The sequence below is a fragment of the Triturus cristatus genome, chromosome 7 (assembly GCF_964204655.1).
Source record: "Triturus cristatus chromosome 7, aTriCri1.1, whole genome shotgun sequence".
NCBI classification, from domain to species: Eukaryota; Metazoa; Chordata; class Amphibia; order Caudata; family Salamandridae; genus Triturus; species Triturus cristatus.
The window spans coordinates 1,277,500,487-1,277,523,962 of NC_140590.1; the positions used below are offsets into that span (position 1 = coordinate 1,277,500,487).

Here is a 23,476-nt window from a genome sequence, read left to right on the forward strand (position 1 = left end):
AGGCAAGATGCACCATGTCCCAAATCATACTGGTTTCCTTGCCAACACTTTTCACACAACAAATAAAACTAAGAGTTTGACAATATTGTTAAGGTGAAACTGACATTTCAACTTGACACCCTCCTGCAGGACAAAATAGGTGGAATGATTATCATTAGAGAAATTATACGAAAGAGAGCTCACCGACTTTTCAATATATGGTTTCAAAGAAGACAAAAATGCCTTTTATCAAACTCTGATTTCCCAAATCAAAGCCTTTTCACGTGGATTAATAATTGTAAGATGAGACTTTGATGCAAAGCTTGACATTACCCTAGACAGGTCAAAACCCATACAGTGCACCTACACCACATCACAAACACTTTTAGAGGGCATTTAATTTCTGGGAATGTTGGAGGCCTGTCGCATACAGTATTCATAAGAGGGAGTATACATTCTACTCTTGTGTACACAAAACACATTCTAGAACAGATTTGTTTCTAACCAGCAGACAGGCATATGTATTAGTGTTAGCTATGGAGATCGAGGTCAGCACTTTATCGGACAACTCTCCTGTGATGTGAAGCTTAGGCCTTCAGGTACCCAGACTCTCATTATAAGAATATGGTGCTTGAATGAAATAGCTTTTTCGGACACTTCCCTTAGAGCAATGATATCACACACTATCCACAATTACATCCAAGAAAATCATTCCACACGATCTGGGATGCGGCTAAGGTATTTCTGCAAGGCGAATTTATCTTGCATATAGCCAGATTTCAAAGATTGGTGAGAGAGAGGAAACAGGAGTGCAAGTCTCAGGTATGATCTCTTGAACAGCAAAACAAGGTTGACTGTCTCCCCTAAATGTTTCTGTTTTTGCACAAAGAACAGGGCTAATAAGAGCAGCTTTTAATTGGAGAGAAATATAATGAAAAAGATGGTAAGGCAGACGGCATTCTAGCATGTAAACTAAACTCCCTCCAGACCTGAAACTTTGTGTAAAAATTGAAGACCGCTGATGATACTTTTAGATCACACATCACACAAATCTTAAATATGTTTACAGAGGCTTACACATAATTGCATTATAGGAAAGCATTGGACACGCACATACATAGTCTATTCTTAATGCAATACAACCTCCAATGATAGGCGCTGATATCCACTAAGAAATGGAAAAACCCATCACAACATTATATGTTGATCAGGCCACAGAATAAAGCTCTGGGCCCAGACGGTTTCCCCATGTCGTTCTACAAAGCATTTCAGAACATTTTAGCAGAACTCCCTAGCAAAATGTATCATCTTCATGGGTGAATCTCATAGGGTTATGGTTACCATGATTGATACCATAATTATGTTCTTCCTGAAACCAGGGAAAGATCCCCTGTGCTGTGGACCTACCAGCCGATAGCTGTTCTCAATAACAACTATAACATTCTCATGAAGATCTAGGTTACATGATTAAGTCTGATTTGGCTACAGCTACAGCTCTTACAGTCTAGGTTTGTCCAAGAACGTCATGCCCAGGATAACACAAGGCTGGCGGTGAATCTTATTGATACTATCTGAAAATAGACCCTTCTCTTGCTTGATGCGGAGAAGGTGTTCAATAGAGTGGATTGGTGATATATTCAAAAGGTTCTTTATAAAAATCCTAATGACCAGTCATTTCCTCCTTCATCATTTGACTTATGAAGGGAACAAGACAAGGATGACCTATTTCCCCTCTAAAATGTGCCTTGACTATGGCAACCCTCCTCCGTAGAATCAGCAATAATCAAGTAATTGTAGTTCTTACCTGAAGTTTCTGCAGGGATGAGATGCAAGTCATGAAGCAAGGTCCCACCTTCTCTCACCCACCAAGAATGTCCAACAACGTCAAAGCCAGGATTGGTGTGATGGGGGAAGAGGGGTGAACAAGGGAAAAGAAAAGACTCCTGTCCAAGGCATATTCAGGAATGACGGGTAAGCTTCAGATGTTTTCTATGTGGTTTCTACATGTAAAGAAAAATGTATATGTGTTAGTGTATGTATATGGTTATGATATAATATCATGCACTCCTGTCATAAAATGTATTCACATAAATGAGTAACTGTTAAATTCCCCTCTTTCACTGAGGCTATAATGCTGGTAGATGTAGGATGAGATTACCATCTAATTAAGTAAGAGAGGACAATAAGGTGTTATGTAATCAGAGCAGAGTGCATATATAGCAAAGAAAATGATCATATGAACTCACCTATGATGGTGAACAAACAGGGAGGCAAAATAATAGCCCAAAACAGATATTCATACAAAAGAAAAAAAGAAAAAACAATATATTGCCAATAGGAACGATTCTTAGGGAATGAAATTATCAATATGCACAAAAATGTGCAGGGCTACTAGATAGAGATTAATTCCTTAACTTCAGGAATAAACTAATCCTTTGCCTGCTTTTTCTTTATAGAACTTTATCAAACATGTGCACAGGAAAACGAGATCTCCATGTGCTATGGACAATTAAATCAGATGAGTAAAGGCACCCTAATATATTGCGCAGAGCACGTTATCACCTTTGAAGATAACATGGATATTTTAGATGTTGTTTGTTTTCTTCTCTTTACAGGTTTCCAGGAGCATAGACCGTCGTCCCCGCCTAATACAGGAGAAGCAAAACAAGATGGACGATAAACGAAGAGCTGGCATTCAGATATCTGTCGAGGAACATCAGGACGTGATGAGCTGTGACCCGGAAGCAAACATGTAGGTGAAGGGCAGGGCGGAAGACGCCCGCGTCAACTAAAACGGAAGCACTCTTCCTCGTGCAACGGGCGTCTTTATTCAGGGTTTGCTTCTCCCCATCTGCAGATGCAATCAGGCCGGAGCAGTCCCGACAATAATACTGGCCATAAATGTTAAAGGCAAGATGTGTAAACTTAAGACTAATATACACAGGGGGGTTGAGGCAATATGGTACCGCACTTGTCAACAAATGTAATGGGAAAACTTTAAAAAAAAAAATATTTTCTATTGGTGCATAGAACCTGAAGTATAGCCCCTCTCTACTTCAAAGTGAAAACAGCTTTCAAAATTTGTATCAGTTGCTAGTGGTTCAGCACCCACACTGTTAATTAAATTAGATATATCTCATATGAGTTCGGCATATGTGTCATATCACTTGTTCCAATAAGTGTCTTCCCATCACAAAAAGACACCAAGCGCGCCGCATTACAAATCGAGCACACAAACTCGATTTTTTCTTAAACACAAGGATAATAACCTGGACCACCCACTCGACACCAGTCTCTTATGACTTAGGGACTGTCACATTAATACTTGAGCCCTGAAGAAGTCCGAGTAGGATGAAACGTGTTGGCTACCTTGATTACTGCTTAATGGGCATGCTTTTAAGAAGAAAATAAATAAAGAATAAATGAACACAGACATTATCTCTTCATGTGTTAATTACATGTTATGTTTTGATGACAATTATTGGAACAATTGATATGATACATGTGCAGAACTCGTATGAGATATATCTAATCTAATTAACAGTGTGGGTGCTGAACCACTATCAACTGATGCAAAAAATGTATAAACTTGTTCTTTTTGACAATGACATCCTGTGTTTTTTTTGACTGACCCGGCTGAGTCAAAAAACAATTAGAAGCCTACTCAAGAGTGTTAGGATTCTGTGTTAATTATACCAAATCCTTAGGGATGGGCATGGCAGATCCAACTGAGTTTCCATATCAATTCCTTCAAAAGGAAAGTTTCACATGCACATAGGGACCTTTGCACTACTTGCACATATAGTTACCATATAGTTACCAGGTTTGTGTTGGAAAAAGAGGGGGTCGCAGGAGGGCATCACATTTTCCATTTATCCCTTTACTCTTGATTCCTTAATGTACATAATTTCTATTATCAGCCTTAAACAAGTGCTGGGCCTGTGCGCCAAGAAGGGGCAACATACGCGTTGGCTGCATTTTATTTTTGTTTGTTCTATTGCTCTGGACTATCAAACAGAATAAAAAGCATACAAAAAAACTCGCTAATATTTTGAACTGTTACCCATTAGGGAATAAGAAGATCTAGATTTCAAATCTACACTCTATCCAAATTCAAACCATTTGTTTCAATGGGCTATGGGCTTCCGAATTTGGACAACTGGATCCAATTAAATATTACCCATTAAACTAGGACAGATACCACCGGGGCCTATAACCCCTTTCTCTCACTCTACCATATACAATTATAATCTAGCCCAATTGTTGGACATTGGTTTTAAGGATCCCTGTGGCTAGGGCAGGCTGGATCTATCTTAGATTAAAACATTTTTTAAATCTTTTGCATTGCAATTAATATCCTTCCCTGCTTGTTGTATGTCGTACAAATGCTCCACCTGGCCATTCCATAGCAGATTTTTAATGAGTCGCAATCTTGTCTCTTGTGTTTTTTATATGGGACGGGAAATCTCCCAGATTCGGGAAGGATACCCTTTTCGAGAGCCAGATGAAAGAAGGCCTGAGTCTTCCCAATGTCTCATGCTATATAAGGCTTGCTCAGATTTGACTGCCCATAGGATGCAACAGCCATAGAAAGTGAAGCCTTTGCTGGAGGTTGAAGAAGTGCTTTGTCCCGTCCACTGCAATACTTGCTTTGGCTTCTGTCACATCATAGGTCACACAAGGGTGGACTCTCATGTACCATACATATATTATCAGATTATTGGAAGCACTTGGCTCCTGTGGAGAGAATTACATCTTTTCAGTCCTTTCTAACCCCACTTACACACAATCTGGATTTCGCACCAAAAATTGAACCCTAAAATACAGGGAGGAATGTAAAGCCTCATATTTAATTCAGGAAGAGACACACTTAAACTGATATGGGCTTTACACTGGGCGGGCATTGGGGAAAAATGAACTCAGGACAGTCGTGAGTTGAGTACAGTCACTATTCAACCAGGCCTCTAACTGCAAGGGAATTATAGGCTCTAGTTATAGGCCCACTACCAAAACAGCAATAATTAAATGGTAATGTGAGAGGAAGAGCTTGCAAGAGATATAGATGAGAAGTGGGAAGCTATATAGCTAGGGGCGTGATAGGACCGGATTCTTGCCTACCTAGTTATCTACAAGAATCCTCTCAAGTCGCCAGGATCTTTTTATCTGCTAAATAGCGTAGAGGGGAGGAAATATGATTATCAGAATATAATCACCGAAATTTGACTTCATTTGGGAAGGACCAATGACTCCGAATCTAAAATTTATAGGATTTTATTACAACCAGAAATAACTGAACATACAGGCACCTCAATACAAGGTGTAGGAGATAAATGGGCACTAATACAAAAGCAAGCCTACGTAGGATTCTCATCCGACTCAAAACAAAAAGAATCACTGATTCTAAGATCATCAAGAAAGCAATGGTTAAGCCAATATCCAAGTTAGGAATCATTAGTCTAAAAAGGAAAAACGTCAGTCTATCCCTACTCTAACTCTAAAGTGACATCCCTACTTAACATTTCCCTTCCCAGGCGAGAGAATAAAGATGTCAGAAGTGAAGACTTCCTAAGAAGTACATTCACTTAGCCAGAGCTTGATCTAAGATGCTCTTTCTAGCTTCCCGTCTAAACCTCAACCGCTCAACCCACGGGGCACTGTCCCTAATACAAAACCCCAAAATCATAGAACACGCCCTTCGGCACACCTCTTCAGCCAGGTCTTCTCCCAGTAGTTTTCCATCAACTTGTATGGCGTCCAACGATGGTTAGCTTGACCTTGGGTCCCAGGCACCTTCTCCGCTGAAAGTATCATCTCCACATTCCAATGCACTCCCCTGTTGGCTTCTCGCAGCATCCTAACTCCTAAAACAAAGACCTAGTCTCACTAACGAGCTAAATGTCCTTGCACCTGCAACAGAAACATGGGAACGAAAGAAAAAACATTTCACTTCTCTAAGATTTTCTATCCTCTGGTAACCCAAAGCCTTTACCAAGGGAAATCATTTTCGGCCTACAATGTTAGCTAACATAAGAAAATGAACAGGCCTTTCTCTTATATGTATATGCGATCAGGCCTTTACACTGTTAAACACACTATTAAATCACACTCTAAGCATTAGTTCATTATTTTCATATACGTGAGCAAGCAACTTGCACGTGTAACTCTAACATGACACACGTTTTAACCTAATACATTGCATTACATAAACTAATCATTATGCATTTACTAAATACATTCACGATAATCTGCAACATTGCTCTTCACAAAAGCATTATTACATTTCTAATCATCTCTATGTAAAACGATTCTAATAATACATTTCTATGGCACTCTTAGCATACATCGATTAATATGCGGGTGCTGACTAACGGTGAATATGATGCACCCCTACAAATTTCAGAATCGCATGACGCTCTATCAGTTCCCCCCTTTGATGAAAAATGTCATCACACCATCACACAATTAATTCCCTTGGAGAAAGAACCGACCTAAACAGTACTTGTTGCCATTCTCCCCTGTTGGAACCTCTCCATATTCTTGAGATTCTGGTATTGACTGTCCTGCAGTCTAGCCATTCCCACTTCACTCGCTCTGAGAGCTCTTTCAATTCTGTTTCCTCTGTACCACTTATAGGCTCTGATGAGACCCCACAAGCAGATCACACAAACCACAGCAATAATAAGGGGCTTTAGCACGAATCCAAGGAACCCCTTTCCCAGACTCGCAAACCAACTTCCCACACGACCAAATCCTTTACCAACCTTTTCCCACACACCCTCTTCAGTCAAATCCTCAATCTCTTGATGAATCGTAGTAATGTTGTCTATATATCGCTCCAGATCCTTGCTATTGTCTGGAATATACGTACAACATTCCTGGACTTTCAATAATGTACAGACTCCGCCCTCTTTTGCCAATAATACGTCTAAAACAAGACGATTCTGCAAAACCATCGTCCTTATCGACAACATGTCTCCATCCACCAACAGCAAAGATCTTGCAGTATTCATCGACAACTCATCAACCACAGTCGCCAACCTTCTAATCTTCACATCATTCAAAATCACACACAAACTTGGTATCATCGCTCCAAAGATATCACCAATCACTGCTCCTGCACTCGCAGCTCTCCGTACTTTAGAATGATGACCAGTCTCCAGAAGATTCAATTCTTCGGCATGATACATTTTCGGAAAGATAATAGCCAAGTAACATGTACCATACCAATTCGCAGGCAACCTCACATAGGCATTCCTTCCACACACATAATAAACAGTTGGAATCACTTGCACCGGACCTTGCAAAAAGTTCTTAGCAGAGTCCTCCATGGTAAAGGTATGGTCACACGTACTTTGTCCTACTGAAACCTTTTCATAATAGGTCTGAGGACGTCTCACACACAACTTCCCCATTTTGCACCTGATCTAACGCTATGGGTCCATAACTCCCCTTGGATCTGTTCAATCTCTCCTCGTCTGTCCAATCCACTGGACTCTCCCCTGTATTTCGTGTCTGTGTTAGTTTTCTATATCTATCTTCTACTTGACCTATGAACTTCTTATCTGTCTCTGACAATGAACATGTCAAATTATGTCGGTGAGCATAAGCCGTATCCAATTCCAAAGTAGTTATGAAATACTTCCGAAGTCTGTCTTCTGACTTGTAATAATTGTATTTATTCAAATGCTTATAAGCTGGAAATTCAGGAAGTACTGCATTGTAATTGGAAAAGAAATACTCAAATTGTCTTCTCTCTTAAAAGGTACTAAGCAACAAACTACAAGAAATTCCGTAAGTTAGTGGAAGGTGATGGTATCTAATACCCTCATCTACAGAAGAAGGTAGCTGCATGCACACATAGCAGTCTTTTACATCCATTGCATCCACATACTCATACAACAGTTTTGCATAAGCATTAAGCTTAAAGTCACTTCTAGACACACCTATATGAAACCTACGACTCTCTTCAAGTAACAAAGCTCTTTGAGCTCCTACAGTAACCTCTTCCTGGCTAGAGGTGGTAGGTGTAGGTGTCCCCTGTACCTCCCCTCCTACGAAACAATATACAAGGCTACAACTATCACAACTATAGTGACTATCACTACCCCTAAGAGTGTACCTATCACTAATTTAGCCCTACGGTGAGTATTTCCAGCATCTGCCATTTTTATAAAGTTCTTAGCTCAACAGCAACACGTAAAAGTCTCTTTCTCCTTCGGGTATTGCTTGTCAACCAGTTCAAACAACACTTCAAAGCTGGAAATCCCCTGCAATTTTCAGTTCCTTATTTACACAGTCCCCAAAAGACTTCCCTAGCCCTCTTTCATTGTCTTGACGGAAAGTCCCTAACTTTATTCTTCTTCCACTCGGGCCTAAGTTATCTTCTTCTTTGGACTTTTATGTACAACAAAGGGTTTTACCTTCAGTCCAGAACAAGATCAGCTCCCAAAATCCCTAAGACACCTTGCAGAATTTCAAGACGAAGTACCACTAACTCCTGGTGTGGTGGTACAATACCAAAAGTTGGAAAAACTAGCGTCTCCAAGATCAATTCACGAACCTTACTCAGAAGTGGTGGATTCCGAATATTGAGAGTCAGTATTCCTTCGATTTCCACCCCTGGAACCCGTAACAACACGTCTATTTTCAGGTTCGGAGAATTACTGATCAGCGTCAAAGACCTCAGCCTCCCCGTGCTCAATACGCCTGGCATCAGTCACAACGTAAGTCCACTCAGGTGAGGCGTACTTTTGACACAGTACTCTTGTTCTCCTGGACCTTCTCAGATTGACTCGAGCTTGCTCTTCGTCACTTTGTTCAGATTCAGATGTTTCAGAAACTGGGGCGAGATCTCTTTCAGGTGCCAATCTTAAGTTCAGCCGCCTCTGACTCACGGGCCAAACTCTCTCTGCTTCTGTGGCACTTCTGCTCTCCCTTCGAATACCCTGTGCACTACTTCCTTCTTCAGCAGAATTTGACTCTACTCCACCCACAGCAACACTCTCTCCATCTGAGTCAAATTCTGGGCTTCGATTTGCACAACCCCTTTCTGCTTGATCTAGTGCACAACCAACTGCATCAGCATCACTCACAGCTTGGCTTGCCCTCTCAGATGGCCCTGCCACCTCAGCTGGATTTTCATTTACGAGAGGGGCTGTATCTTCCAAGGGTGCTGGAACTCTGCGAGTATGGGAGGCATGCACCCAGTTCGGCAGTCCCCCACACTTCACTGCCATGTTCGTGACCAGTATTACCTGGTACGGACCACGCCAACGAACATCCAGGCAACTCTTCCTCACGTGTTTACGCACGAGCACCCAATCTCCCGGGCACAAGTCGCGGCACAGGTCACTTGCGGCTGGAACAGTTGCTGCTTGCACCTGCTGGGACACAGAATGGACTACGTCAGCCAGTCCCTTACAGTAGTCGAGAATCAAGTCATCAGTGATGTTAATCAAAGCAGTGGCAGGTATCGCTGGTACTCGCATTGCCCTCCCCATCAGTATTTCATGCGGCGACAACCCAGTCCTCCTATCGGGAACACTACGAAGGCTCATAAGAACCAAGGGCAGTGCGTCGGGCCATTTCAGGGATGTCGAAGAACACACTTTTGCCATCCGTGCTTTCAAAGTCCCATTAACTTGTTCCACAATCCCAGAAGCCTCTGGTCGATAACTGCAATGCAGTTTCTGGTCCACATTCAAGGCAGTCAAAAGAGAGATTGGGTGTAAAGGGTTTCTAGAAGCGCACATAAAGTATTCACAGTAAAGTAAATCAATAAAGCATATTTTGTACGGTGCATCCAAAAATAGAGGAAACACCCTAACCTCCCAAGTTAAATCCAAGGATTAGTAAGATAATTACAGTTTTTTCGGAGCACACATCAAACAATCAAAACAAATTGTTACAGAATACTGCACATGAAAAGAATTAATTTCTTGTTCTTCTTCCTTTAATATTCATAGGTCTTCTCATTCTTTAGTTTTCTGAGCCTTATGTCTGAACCATGCCTGAGCCAACGCGTTTTGTCGAAAATGGCATTAAGCCTACGACTTTTTCAAGGCTAAAAATAACATGAGAATCATACTTTAAATTAACACATGTATACAAACAAATTGAGAATACCCAAAACACTTACACCCAGTGCAAAGGGCTAATCAAGAAAGTTCATTGGTGACAATAAAACGTATAAAGACTCAAGTAAGAGTATAATATTGTTGCATCAGCAAAATAATTTCATAAACAAATCATCAGCATAATGTACATGTAGTCCATGATCGAAACCCACACATCCACATCTACCTTCTCACATCCCAATCTTATCCAGCCATCCCTTTCTTGATCAGAAACCTCATCCTGCAGTCGTTTTAGCTCCTCCCATGTATCGGCCATGGCTAACATCATGCTGAGATCGGTTCTCTCTCTGCTTTCTCCAGTATATCCTCCAGTAAATATGCATCCTTGTTCTGCACAAAACCGGGCAACTTCGTCAGCATAATTGTTCCCCATATATACAAAGTCACTTCCCTTAGAGTGGGCTGAACATTTGACAACAGCAATCTCTGTCGGACATTGCAATGCTTCCAACAACTGTCTCACATATTCCCCATTTCTAATGGGCGAACCTGAAGATGTCATGAATCCTCTCTGTGACCATAACTGTCCGAAGTCGTGAACGACACCAAACCCATACTGACTATCGGTATAAATAGTTATCCGAATCTGGTCAGCAGCCAAACAGGCATGGGTCAAGGCAATGATTTCAGCTACCTGTGCGGAGTGTACTCCCTCTAAACAAGCAGCTTCAACCACCCCTGTGATGGTACATACAGCAAACGCTGCTCTCAGCCGACCAGCATTATCTCTTAAACATGAACCGTCCACAAATAAAATCTCATCAGGGTTAAGGAGCGGTTCATCAACGATGTCTGGTCTCGGCTTGGTGCACAATTCAGTCACATCGAGACAGTCGTGATCCTCACAATCTTCGTCATCTACATTTGGAATAGGCATCAATGTCTCAGGATTTAAAACAGAACACCTCTTCAATGTTACATTCTCTGCAGCAAGCATAACTTGCTCATAACGTGTCAATCGATTGTTTGTGAGGTGCTGTGTTTTAGTCTTTCATCAACAGTTCAACAGAATGTGGCACATAGACTGTAAGTGGATGTCCCATTACAATGCTCTCACACCTTTCAATACTGACACCTGTGCAGCAACGGATTTAAGACATCCGGGCAACGCAGAAGCTACTGGATCTAAAGTAGCTGAAAAGTAGGCAACTGGTCTACGGACACCTCCATGACTCTGAGTCAAGACTGACAATGCACAACCTTCTCTCTCACAGCAGAACAATGTGAATGCCTTGTTGTAATCAGGCATTACCAAAGCTGGGGCGCAGCACAGGGCTTCTCTCAGCCTCAAAAATGACCTCAAGCAGTCTTCGTCCCATGGTACCGGATCACTCACATCCTTGTGCGTCAGCCGTTGCAAGGGCTTCGCTTCAAAGGAGAAATTGGGAATCCATTGGCGAAAATAGCCAACCATCCCCAAGAACATTCTGACTTCTCTCTGAGTGGTAGGCACAGGCATATTCATAATAGCCTCAATACGATCGGGTGACACCTTTCTCTTGCCCTTCTCAATTCTGTGACCCAAATACTACACTTCACTCAAGCAGTACTGCAACTTGCTCGGAGACACCTTGTGTCCATTCTCTGCCAAATGATTCAGTAAGGCAATGGTATCGATCCTGCAAGCGTCTTCAGTTTCTGAAGCAACGAGCAAATCATCAATGTATTGCACCAGAACGGAGTTCTGCGGCAACACAAGACTTTCAAGATTCTTCTTCAAGATCTGATTAAAGATCGATGGACTCTCTGTGTACCCTTGTGGGATACGACACCACGTTAACACACGGTTCTCCAGCCGGAAAGCAAAAAGAAATTGGCTTTCCTCATGTAGTGGGATCGAGAAGAATGCTTGACACAAGTCAATCGCTGTAAAGAAACCACTCAGCTTCACACGGGATCTGAAACAGGATTACAGATGGATTCGGTACCACCGGAAAACATGGGACAACTATCTCATTGATTGTTCTCAGGTCTTGTACAATCCTGAACTTCCCACTCGGTTTCTGTAGTCCCGTGATAGGTGAGTTGCATGGGCTACCCATGATCTCCTTCAGAATTCCCTGCCTGATCATAGAATCAATTACAGGCTTGATCCCTGCAATCGTTTCAGGTGACAGATTGTACTGGGGCGTCCTAGGAAATTCTACATTCGGCTTAACCCGAATTTTCACTGGGTCTACACCTTTGACCAATCCGATCTCCTCTCCACTGAGGTCCAACACATCAATTGACACGGAATCCCTCAAATCAAGTGGAAGTTCCTCCACTGTCAGCGCCGGGTACATTTCTATACACACGCACTGATCGCAACCTTAAAGGTCGCATCATCATCCTTCGTCTGTACTTCAACTCCCTTTGGTGTGCAATAGATGGTGCAATTCAGCTTGCACAACAGATCTCTTCCTAACAGGCAAACTGGACTCGAGTCACACACCACGAACTGGTGTCGATCTTTGAAAGTTCCTATTCTCACCGGAATTGGTTCTGTCAATGGGCTAGTCAGTTTCTAATTTGCACGCCAACAACTTGGATTGATTGTCCCGAGAGGGGTAGGTTAGGGACTACTGCTGATCTTACGGTAGACCGGGTAGCACCAGTGTCAACCAAAAAGGTGGTAGGGTGACCATCAATGTCTGCTTCCACAAATGGTCCCCTCTGGTCTACCTCTAAGACTGCTCCAAGTGTGCAGTCTTCCTCCCCTCTCAGGCACCGTCATGCCAACGGATCCGGGCCGAATTCCTCACTCCCCTCGAACATGGGCATCTGCATGTAAGTTCGGACTCCTTGTTGCATGTTCTGAACCCTAGGTGGTTGAGGGACTTGCACTTGCGGGCTATTGGTCCCCCCTTTCACCATCCTAGGTCTAGTCACAGTGGGAACTATTTCAGATACAGGTACCTGAACTATCTCTCCTTCCTGCTGCACCTGATTCATCGGGTTCAAAGGACACTCGCGCTTCCAGTGTCCAATCTGGTGACAAAGATGACACGCAGTGGTCTTCTTCAATGTCGCCACATCCATCCCTGTCTTAGGATCAATTGACTTTGGTCTTCCCTGACCTTGAATGTTCTGGTTTCCTCCTTGGTTATTTCCCTGCTTCCTTCCTAACGTTCCTCTGTTAGGCTGTCCCTGAGCTGTTTGCATCTGAACAAGCATCAATTTGTCTTTCAACTTCCTGTGCTTTGATTCTATCTCATCACTACAGTACCTGGCATACCGTAAGATCTCATCCACAGGCTTGTTCTGCCAACAAATTAAATGCTGCTGTATCATGAGACTAACCTCTGGCCTCAATCCCAACACGAATTTCGAAACAAACTGTCCCATGTCTTTTGTATCTAACACATCTAGTCCACTGTACTGCTTAAAGGCCTGCAAAAGTCTCTCATAAAACTCATGCACCGTCTCCTTTGGCTCGTGCACTGTCCGATCGATCTTCATCCAATCAATGTCCTGAGGTGAGATTTTCGACTTCAACCATGTGATCACCTGTTCGAACTTCTTCATGACAATGGGTGATGGACCATTTGAGATTGGGTCCCTGTCAGGCTCAGGACCCGGTGGTATCAGAGCGCTTTACATGAGGTTCCACAAAATTACAAAATTACATCAGTTACAAGTTATATCAGTTGCTAGAAAAACATTACAAGAGCATAGAAGACGAGATAAGTGAAGTGTAAAGGGGAAGGGGGTAAGGGTAAAGGGGTAGGAGGGAGATACGATGGAGAGATGAAGGAAAGTCTGCCCAAAGTCCGGCTTGGTAGGTGACGGTCGAGGGGGAAGTCAAACCCATCTCTTCTATAGCTATCGCCTAGCTTCACCGGGCATCAGCCAAATAGCTAGGTCTCAATGGGAAAACATTTAAAGAACATAGAGGATGAAATAAATGCAGCGTAGAGGGGTAATGGGGTAGGGTAAAGGAGTAGGAGGGAGAATACGACGGAGAGACGGAGGAAAGTCTGCCCAACGTCCTGCTGGGTAGGTGACGAACGAGGGGGGGAGTCCACAGCCCATCGCACCTCTTTAACTATGAGGTAGCTCCACCGGGCATCAGCCAGAAAGCTAGGTCTCCACGGTCGGGGGTTAGTTCACAGATTCAATGACCTGATGGGTAGGCAGGATGGGGGAAAGGTTTGAGGTCTGGTCGATGTCAAGTTTTTTGTCCCATAGTAGTAGCACAATGTGGAAGAGACCAATGTGGCAGCCATCTTGGGGTCAGGCAAGGGGTTCTGACCTTGGTGTTTTTTATCCAGCTGTTCCCCATCTTTATCTTTCGCTCAACAAGGGAGGGAGTTTGTTTTGCAGAGGAGCAGCTTGAGGGCAGATCCAGTGTCCGCTTGCCTCCCGAGGAGGAGAGTATTTCCGAGTTATAGCTACCAGGGGGAGAGACGGCTGCCATTTTATTAGAATCAGGCGGGGTGCCTCCGGTGTCTCTTTCGGTTGATCATAAAATTGATCGTGGTCTTCCATAGAGGCTGGAGCTGTTGCTGCTATTACCATCTATTTTGCGGCCACTACGCTGTAGGTGCTAAAGGGGGCCACCCTTGAGGTGTTGCTTTTTTGACTCCTGGCGACGATCTTCTGCACGTGCCATTTTGGGGTCAGGCGCCTTAAATAAAGGCTCTCGAATAGAACTGAATCCGTTGCCCTAAAAGACTAAGGAGGACAGTGTCAGGAGCCCTCAGCCTCGCGGGCTCACCATCAGGACTCCCGGCGCACCCGGCGATGTCAACAATGTCCCCGCTCACCGTCTTTCGTCTCGTGGTGAGTGTCTGCAGTGGCGGGCGGGATCCTCATGGGATCGGTGTTATCTCCTCCCCGTGTTGTGTGTGCCCCCTCCGTACCAGCAGGCTTCTCAATGCCCCTCCCCCGTGTCACTTCTGGAGGGTCGCTGCTGTCTCTATGTGCGAAGGTGTTGCGCTTTAACTGCTCTGCTTTTTCGGGAGAGACGAGCCCAGAGGTGCCGATTTTGTGGTCTGCTATTAGTATAAGTATGCAACGGTTCCCTCAGAAGAAGTTTTGAAGAACTACTTAATAGCAATCATGGTTCAGCATAACCATCAAAATACGTTTGGAAATGAAAACTCCCAAGATAATTCCACTAAGCAAAATTCATATTTCTTTTTCTTCAATCGCCATAATAAAATTAAGTTGGTGCTCCATGTCTTGGAGCAGTGATAGTGATTAGTGACGTAGCCGCTCTTCATTTTGGGGTCAGTGCAGCTCGCCCACGCTTCCCGCAACTTGGTCCGGAGGACCACAACACCCAGGAAGCATAGCGCATGGAAGTGCTACTAAAGGAGGTCGCCGGCCACAGCGCCTGTAGCTGCTCTTCACTTTGGGGTCAGTGCAGCTCGCCCATGCTTCCTGCAACTTGGTCCAGGAGGACCACAACACCTAGGAGGCTTACCGCACGGGAGCTCTACTAAAGGAGGTTGCCGGCCCACGGCGCAGGACGCACGCGGGGATGCGCCCGAGCCATGCCCGGGCAAAGCCCTGGCCGAGGGCAGGCCCGTCCACGCCCGTCGGAGCCCGCAAGAAGCTGGGCGGAGCCTCCCCTCTAATGTCCTACTTCTGACCCAAGGTACTTTTCCTTCTTCTTTTTTTTATTGCTCATTGGTTACTTGCTATCATGGGGAGACGGAAGGTCCGGGAGGAGAAAACAGGGGGCGGGACAGAGAGACGGTTATCCATGGAACCACTTCTTTTTCTAATAGGTCACCACTGGGGAGTACTTCAGAAAATGCCCCACATACTTCATTAATACAAGTGGCCTTATCCAATGACCTTCCGCCTGGTCAACGGGAGCCTTCACCCACCATTCAATCATTTCACATTTTCAATAGGAGGAACGCTGCATTACCAACCCTCACTGATCCTGCAACTGATCCCCCAACAAAGCGATGCAGGGGTCCTGGGGCTGACAAGCCCAACCCACCCAAAACCATCCGAGCTACTAAACCCAGGACTGTTCAGGCCAAGACAGTCACCTCAAATATTCCTACAACATTGATGCCGCTAACTGCCAATGTCCCACTTCGTGAAACAGTCTTTGATAAAGCTTTCTGGGCAGAAGTAACTACATTTATGTCCACCTTACTATACCCCATCATTCTGAAGCTAAATAAAATTGAAGAGAGACTAGCCGGCTTGGAGGCCCAAAAAACATCTGGCCCCTTTTAAAGATGACCTAGCCTGCTGATCTCACATCTGCAGTTACGGACAAGCCCGAAGCTGCCGCGCATGCCGGTCGGGGCGTAAGTCCTCAATGTCTATGGGTATTCCAACAAGGACATCTGCGCAGGGTGGACTGGCCCCTTTAGCCCGCACCCAGTCCACTGTACAAATGGAGGTTCAACCTCCAAAGCCCCTGGGCAGAAGGGTCAACAATCACCAGGTACCTCGAGGACTGTGGGAAACCAGATTGGGACCTTATCCAACAAGAACTCAAGACCCCCCTGTGGTAATGGGGGTCAACCACCCACATCAAGTCCTTCATCTTCCATCTGCAGCTTTCCCCCTCGTGTTGGTCCTGGCAAATGTTCCTCCTCTGCGGGACCAGCAGTACGAATCCACCATGCAGTTAATTGACAAATGTCTGCACTGGCTATCAAATCGTCTTATGGACTTGTGCATGGGGAGACATCAACTAGCTAATAAAATCATCATGGCGATGAGAGTGGGGTGGGTTGGTAACTCAACTAAATCCCTTGCAGGAAGTTGCGTGTTGATACATTTTAACAAAGCCCCTTCGGCACCACTCTTCTTAAAAATCTCCATAGAACACCTCCTAGTAGCACGCAGATAATTCATTTAGAACTGGAGTACTTCTATAAGCAGGGTCCCCAGCCAGGAATTGACCAGAGGGGTGGGATAAGGCCGGCTACATATACGCCGCAATGCTTAGACTGCGCGAGTACTGCCTTGGGGGTCGGGTTAGCCAATAGATTCACTGCCCTCACAGATCTGGAAGCGTGTGATTGACCACCAACATCCTCCTACCCTCCAGTCCCTATACCAGACAACTTAGCCCCTGGCCCGCAGGTGTCCCCTACGTCCCCCCCAATCCAGGGATTAGCAGCTAGAGATAAAATCAGTCTGGCAACATGGAATGTGGCAGGGATTACATCCAAAGCAGGAAATGCAGAGTGGCAGAACTATTGGCTAAGGTTGGATATTATCTGCTTCCAAGAAACTTGGGCTGAGGACCCAGTGCTTTTTTCAGGGTACTGTACATTTCATACACCAGCGGTGCCCTCAGTGTCAGGTATAGCTAAAGGGGGACTATCAACCTTAATCTCTAATACCTTACCTTTTCAAGTTAAGCAGGTTGGTGCCCAGAATAACCACTTCCAAATTCTACAATTGGAGCCCATAAATGACACCTATTGGATTTTAATTAATTTTTATAATAATGAATTTGGGGATAACATGAAGCGAGTCGCAGATGACTTAAACAATGAGTTAGGTTTACTTAATCCACGTACACACAAGGGCCCATTTAGTCTAATCTGGATGGGGGATTTTAACACACATTTGTGTAAGTATAATGAGGCTAGGGTGTGTGGGTTGGACGATTTCCAGGGCTACCCCCTCCTCCATTTCCCACATAATGAATATGGTGACACCCTCAACAGATTACTTTATTCGAGGCACCTGAGTGTAACTAACAGTTTGAAGACTGGTCAGATAGAGAGAACATTCAGGAGGATTAACTGCGAGTCCACGATGATTTTGTTTTAGTCCCCTCTGCAACACGAGATAGAGTGGACCACTCAGCCACCTTGTTCACATGCCATAGCGACCACGCAATCCTATATATCAACCTAAGCCTCCTAAGCCTCCTAAGCCTCCCTCAAAAAATGAAAAGACCACAACAGGTAGCGGCCGATATTGTATTCGCTAGGAACAACGGATACCAACTAAACTGGGCACAGGCTGTGAAGCAGAACTTGGTTCCAGCAATAATAGCCCAAGTAAGGGCCAATATCCTACTCTGCCTGGCCGAGGAGTCCTCCCCCCTCTACTAGTTACTCAGTTTAGAACCCTATTAGCAAAATAGAAAACCGCACTCACACGACACAAGCCAGTAAATGATTTGCAAACGAGTCGCTGGTTTGATACATCGTGCTCCATAGCAAAGGGATCTCTCGTTAGTGCTCTAAAAATCCAAGCCCAGGGACCTGGCTTTGGTAAGATCACTGCGAAATGAGTACAAGCAGGCTAGAAACAAACGAGGAAGGCATGGGATGACCTCGAACTAGCCGCCAGCTCAGTAAATAGTAAGGAGTTTTGGAAAGTTATAAATGCCCCTTATTTTAAAGACACAAAAGATCCGTTCCTGGACACGCATGTAGAGGAAGAGGCGTGGATTGAGCAATTTGAAGGTATTTTTGGACAATAATTTACCCTGGAGCTTCCACAATCTGATTTAGCACCCCCTCCCCATAGACACCTGACATTCTCGCTACGTAAAGTCAGAATAGGGTTGGAAGCTGCTGCCTGTGTATCGGGAAAGGCCCTGGGACCCGATGGGGTGCCGATTGACCTTTTCCAGGCCAACTGTGATTTGTGGGTTTCCCTAATGACAAACGTTTTCAACAGCATGGCGGTAGAGACCCCCCCCCCCATCCTGGAAACACAGTGTTAAAGTCCCAATCTTCAAGAAGGGAGACGGGGGCAGCCAGAAGTACTACAGACCCATCTCCCTTCTGGATATGACTGCCAAATTAATGGGCCAGCTGTTACTAGACAGGCTGGAGGATTGGGCACTGGAACTGAACATTTTAATGCAGGCGCAATATGGCTTCTAGAAAGAGAAGGAGACAGTGGACCAATGTCTCAACCTCTCGCTCTGTATAGATAAATACATGAAGGCTAAAGGTGGGAAGTTATACATTGCCTTTATGGACTTGTCAGTCGCCATCGATTGTGTGTCCCATCAGAAGTTGTGGCTTATGATGGAGGAAATGGGGATCGATCCCCCGATCATTCACTTCATCCGTCAGCTATATGCCAATGCAACGGCCTGTGTGAGGTTTGGCTTAAACGGGGAATGCATGCGCTCGTTTAAAATCGAGAAAGGTGTCAGGCAGGGATGTGTTCTCATCCCGTTTCTTTTTTCCATCTACACCAACGGGGTGGAGGCAGCCCTGTCTGGCTCGACCCCCGATGTGCCTAGTTTTGACAACACTCCCCTCCCAATATTGGCTTATGCTGGTGCTGCAGTGCTATTTGCTAGGACAGGGGTAGCTCTCCAGAGCCTCAGAACAGCATATGCCTCATTCATGACTTCCTTAGACTTTCGAGTTAATGAAACCAAATCTTTCATCATCATAGCTGGAGCTGCCAGAGGTGCAAAAACCCCTTACTTTCACCTGGCCTCAAAGACAATTTAAGTAATTGACTCTTTCGTATACCTGGGAATTCTGTTCGACAGTACACAAACTTGGTCGAACTTGGTGGCAGCAAGAGCCCAGGGAATGGAAAAAAGCCTACAAGCTATAAAAGGTTTTACTAAGAAGCTAAGAGCTGGTCCTGTGACATGATTAAACACATTTATCAAGCTAAAACCAAGGCGGCGGCAACTTACGGGGCGGGAGTCTGGGGTATGGCCCACATTGAACAACTGCAGAGAATGGAAGACCTCTTTTCCAAGTCCAGGGTTTCATTACCACTTTCATCTTCCAACTACATTTTACATCTTGAACTAGGGCTTCCCTACTTGTTTGACTCTATTAGACTGCCGCCAATCCTGCTGTGGCTCTCCATTTGGCGAAGGTCGACGGTTAACCTAACCCAACGTATAATTGGTGACTGCGTGAAGCTGGAGGGTCGTAGCAGGATTGGATGGCTCAGATACTTAGAAGCGGAACTAACTGCTATTGGACAGGAAGATTTGTTCAGGGACCCTGTCTCTTGCAGAAAGGTCTCCAAACAGAAAATAATTGAGCTATACATGCAGAGGGCCAGTTTTGTTTACAGGGAAAAGAATCACCATCAAAAAGCACTCACTGCTTATGCCCTTGTTCCGGCAAGATCCGTGGGAGATTATTCTTACCTCTCATGCTTCATTATAGCTCAGCATAGATTTATTTTGCTGCGTTTCCGCTTGAACTTCATTCCTCTGATGTTTGGGTTTCCAGAGAGGAAGTTCAAGCATGCTGACCTGAGTCTATGTCCTTGCGACAAATTTTCGCCCCAATCTGATTTACACCTGATATTGGTTTGTAAGTTCTACCAAAGTGAAAGAGAAGCGCTTATCCTCCCTATTTTAAGGCATCCTAATTTTAACAAATGTAGGGTGGCACTGTATTTTTTAAAGTCCTTACCCAACCACTATGTCTGCTTTTCGGTAGCTTCATTTTTGTGGGCCTGCATGAGAAAAAGAAAGTTGATGGGTGCGCTGTCCTAAAGTACTGTAAGGGGTACTTAACCTCAATCATGATTTTAAATTGTTTTATGGCTTTTTACAATATTTGTTTGATATGATGAAATTGTGCTTTTATGGTCTATTTTTAAACAGATCGAATAAAGATTTTAAACAAAAACGAAACGATTAGTGACAAAGAAGTATGGGTGCACAGCTAAACAGTAGAAAACATGTGCTAAGCTGAGATGACATACTGAATTCAGAGCAGTTGCATCACATTCCCAATGTTATTTCTCATTTCGAAGTTTGAACTTGGAATATGAGGAACTTATTGGACCCTCACCCTCGGGTAATGGTAGTTGCTGGGTCCAGCCTATACCACAAACCACTCCATTCCAATTGTGAATAGGGCTGCTTGCCAGTAATAGTCGGTGACCCCTAACACTCTTACTCTCCTCTTATAATGCTTCCCTGCAAAGAGAAGATGCATTTTCCCCATTAACTATTCCTTTACCAAAGTTCTTTCAACAGGATTATTTCTCAGCCCATGCTCCTCTAAACAGTTTCGGTGATCCTGAATCTTATATCCCTACTTTTACTCTCACAAATCTTCTTAACAAAACATTAGGCATGTTACTTGTTGGTGCAACTGATAAAAGAAATCATATTAGTTTTGTATATGATGATTTTGTTAAGAATGAAAATAGCATCTTCTCGAACATATAACTGCAATGTTACAATGCTTGATGTTTTTAGGTCTATAGTATGAGGGCTGCATAATGTAGGATTTCCCTTTCTCTTGTTGCTAGCTCCACATACATAGGAACCTTGCTGCATTCAACCCATTCATACACGTCTCAGATCAAATGGTCTGAGACATCCATGAAAATGAAGATAAACTCTCACGTCTGTACTTATACAGATGCCATCTTAGCATAGCCTTCATCTGTGTGCAGATCATGTGATATAGCAAAATCAGGAATAGGTTCATCCAAAATGTAAAATACTCATGCACAGGTGAGCTCTGAACTTTTTATAAATCCTTCCCCAGCTTCTATTTTGGAAATATTTTCTTCAGTCCATATTTCATTTCGGCATCAATGCCCCAGTCAGACTTAATAGAGTATTTTGAAGCAGCAGATGACAAAGGCTTTTGTTTGATAATCTCTAGTAGAGTTTTCCATTGCTTTTTGAAGAAGCATGGCTCACATCATTTTGAGGCAATAATTGCTGAAAGTATTCACATAGCAACCACCAGAAGGTGTCTTTTAGACACAGTAACTGTATATCTTGATAGCAGCAGCAAGTTATTTTGCTTGCATTGCATGCTTGGTGTTGACTGAAGCTGTGTCAAAAGCTCCTTATATGGACCACCTGTTCCAAAAGTAGCTATATCCGCTGTGGGAAAAAGCTGAATAGGGGCACCTATAATGTCACTTCCTTCATACTGCTTGGTGGAAAGGGCCAGTAGGGTTTGACCCCAAGGCACCCTCCTATGCCATTTCTAACCTCAGTCTTAAGAAGGGTTCATGAGTGAGGTCACTTCTGAGACAGGACTTCGAGGTTAAGGTCGATTGGTGACATCAGTTCTAGGTCAGGAACCATCAGTGATGTCACTTCTTGAGTGCAGCGTAACCCAGGAAAGGAGTGTACCCACTTGCAACATCATGGAAACCACACCCACTTTTGAGTACGATGAAAGGTATCCCTTTGTTTTACTCTATACCATGCATGACAATAGACCTGCTTCAGGCGGGAGACTATTGATTTTTTGAAGCGAAAAATTGCTTTGTTTTGGCTGTCTACTGCCTGAAATTGCCTCTGCTTCAATAGAATTCAATGGGGGCAATATATTCTACCTATTATTTTCTTTTTAACTCCCAAGTTCTTCTTCTAATATGTTGGCATGTATGCTATACCTAGGCTCTTCACTTATTATTGCAGAGATTTAAAGGGTTCTGTCTTTCATGCATGAATGAGTGACCTATCTCTTCTTTTTCTGTCATTACCCGTAGTTTTGCTGTGTCCCTTATTCTGGGTTTCCCGTTGGATCCTAGGAAACCCCTCTCCGTCCCTTGGTCACACATCCTGGGTGTATTGGTGAAGTAACCAATACTTGTTTGTTTTGTCCTGGAAGTAAACTGCCTGTCCTTTCTCGTTTTCCCGAGGGCGCTTCGGTACAGAAGAGGACCTGTGAGAGACAGACAAATACGACAGACCACCTAACGAAGCAAAAGAACATCGAGGAGAGAGGAGGGAAGGAAAGATACAGAGAAGGAGAATCGAGATCAAAGGTGTAAAGAATATCTGGCGTTACCCACTTATGAACACTTGTTATAAATAAACGCTCACTGGTTAAGCAACAATTACGTAGTCTCTTGTCTTGTTCTGTAACATGGATGTTCTGATCAAAGGCTTATGGGGTAAATAGACAACTAATATATAACATCAGGTCCACCAGAGGAGGCCAGATTATGCTTTTACTGCCACTGTGCTTATTATGTTCACTAGTGCTCCTAATGTGTGTTTCTTGTACCTGTGATACCACTCCGTTCAATATCTGATTGCACTGCATCTTGTTTTGCCAATAGGGCCAAAACATCTGTAGTTTTCTGTTTTTGTGTGCGTTGAAATTTTTAATAGCAGAACGTTATGGGTGCGTGGTTTGTACACCAAGGGGAATGGCAGCAGGCTAGCCGTGCTCTGCGTGGTGACTTGGCCTTTTGATGAGGCACTTCATTACTTCGTAATTCCCTCTCACCAGAAATGAAGAAAATGCTGCAGATGTCTATGTGCTGACATAGAGCCTGGTCTATTTTGGCTACTAATATCTTTCGTTCTTGCTGCAACGTGCATCTGTTCTTCACTTCTGCTTCTTTCTCCAAGAGGCCCGGTGGTCATTTTATCAAAAGGATAGACCATTCACATCGCGCTTCATATCTTCAGGTACTAATTTTAAGCACTCGCTCCTTCAAAAAACAATTTATTG

The 23,476-nt window shown here is 44.0% G+C and overlaps 1 long non-coding RNA gene across 1 annotated transcript; it reads left to right on the top strand.

Annotated features, from left to right (window-relative positions):
• Window positions 1-848: 848 nt before the first annotated feature.
• LOC146811820 (uncharacterized) lies at window positions 849-22,848 on the top strand. The gene is made up of 3 exons (XR_014965839.1): window positions 849-1,950; window positions 2,436-2,731; window positions 22,656-22,848. It is a non-coding gene; the product is annotated as an uncharacterized LOC146811820 (long non-coding RNA).
• The last annotated feature ends 628 nt before the right edge of the window (window positions 22,849-23,476 follow it).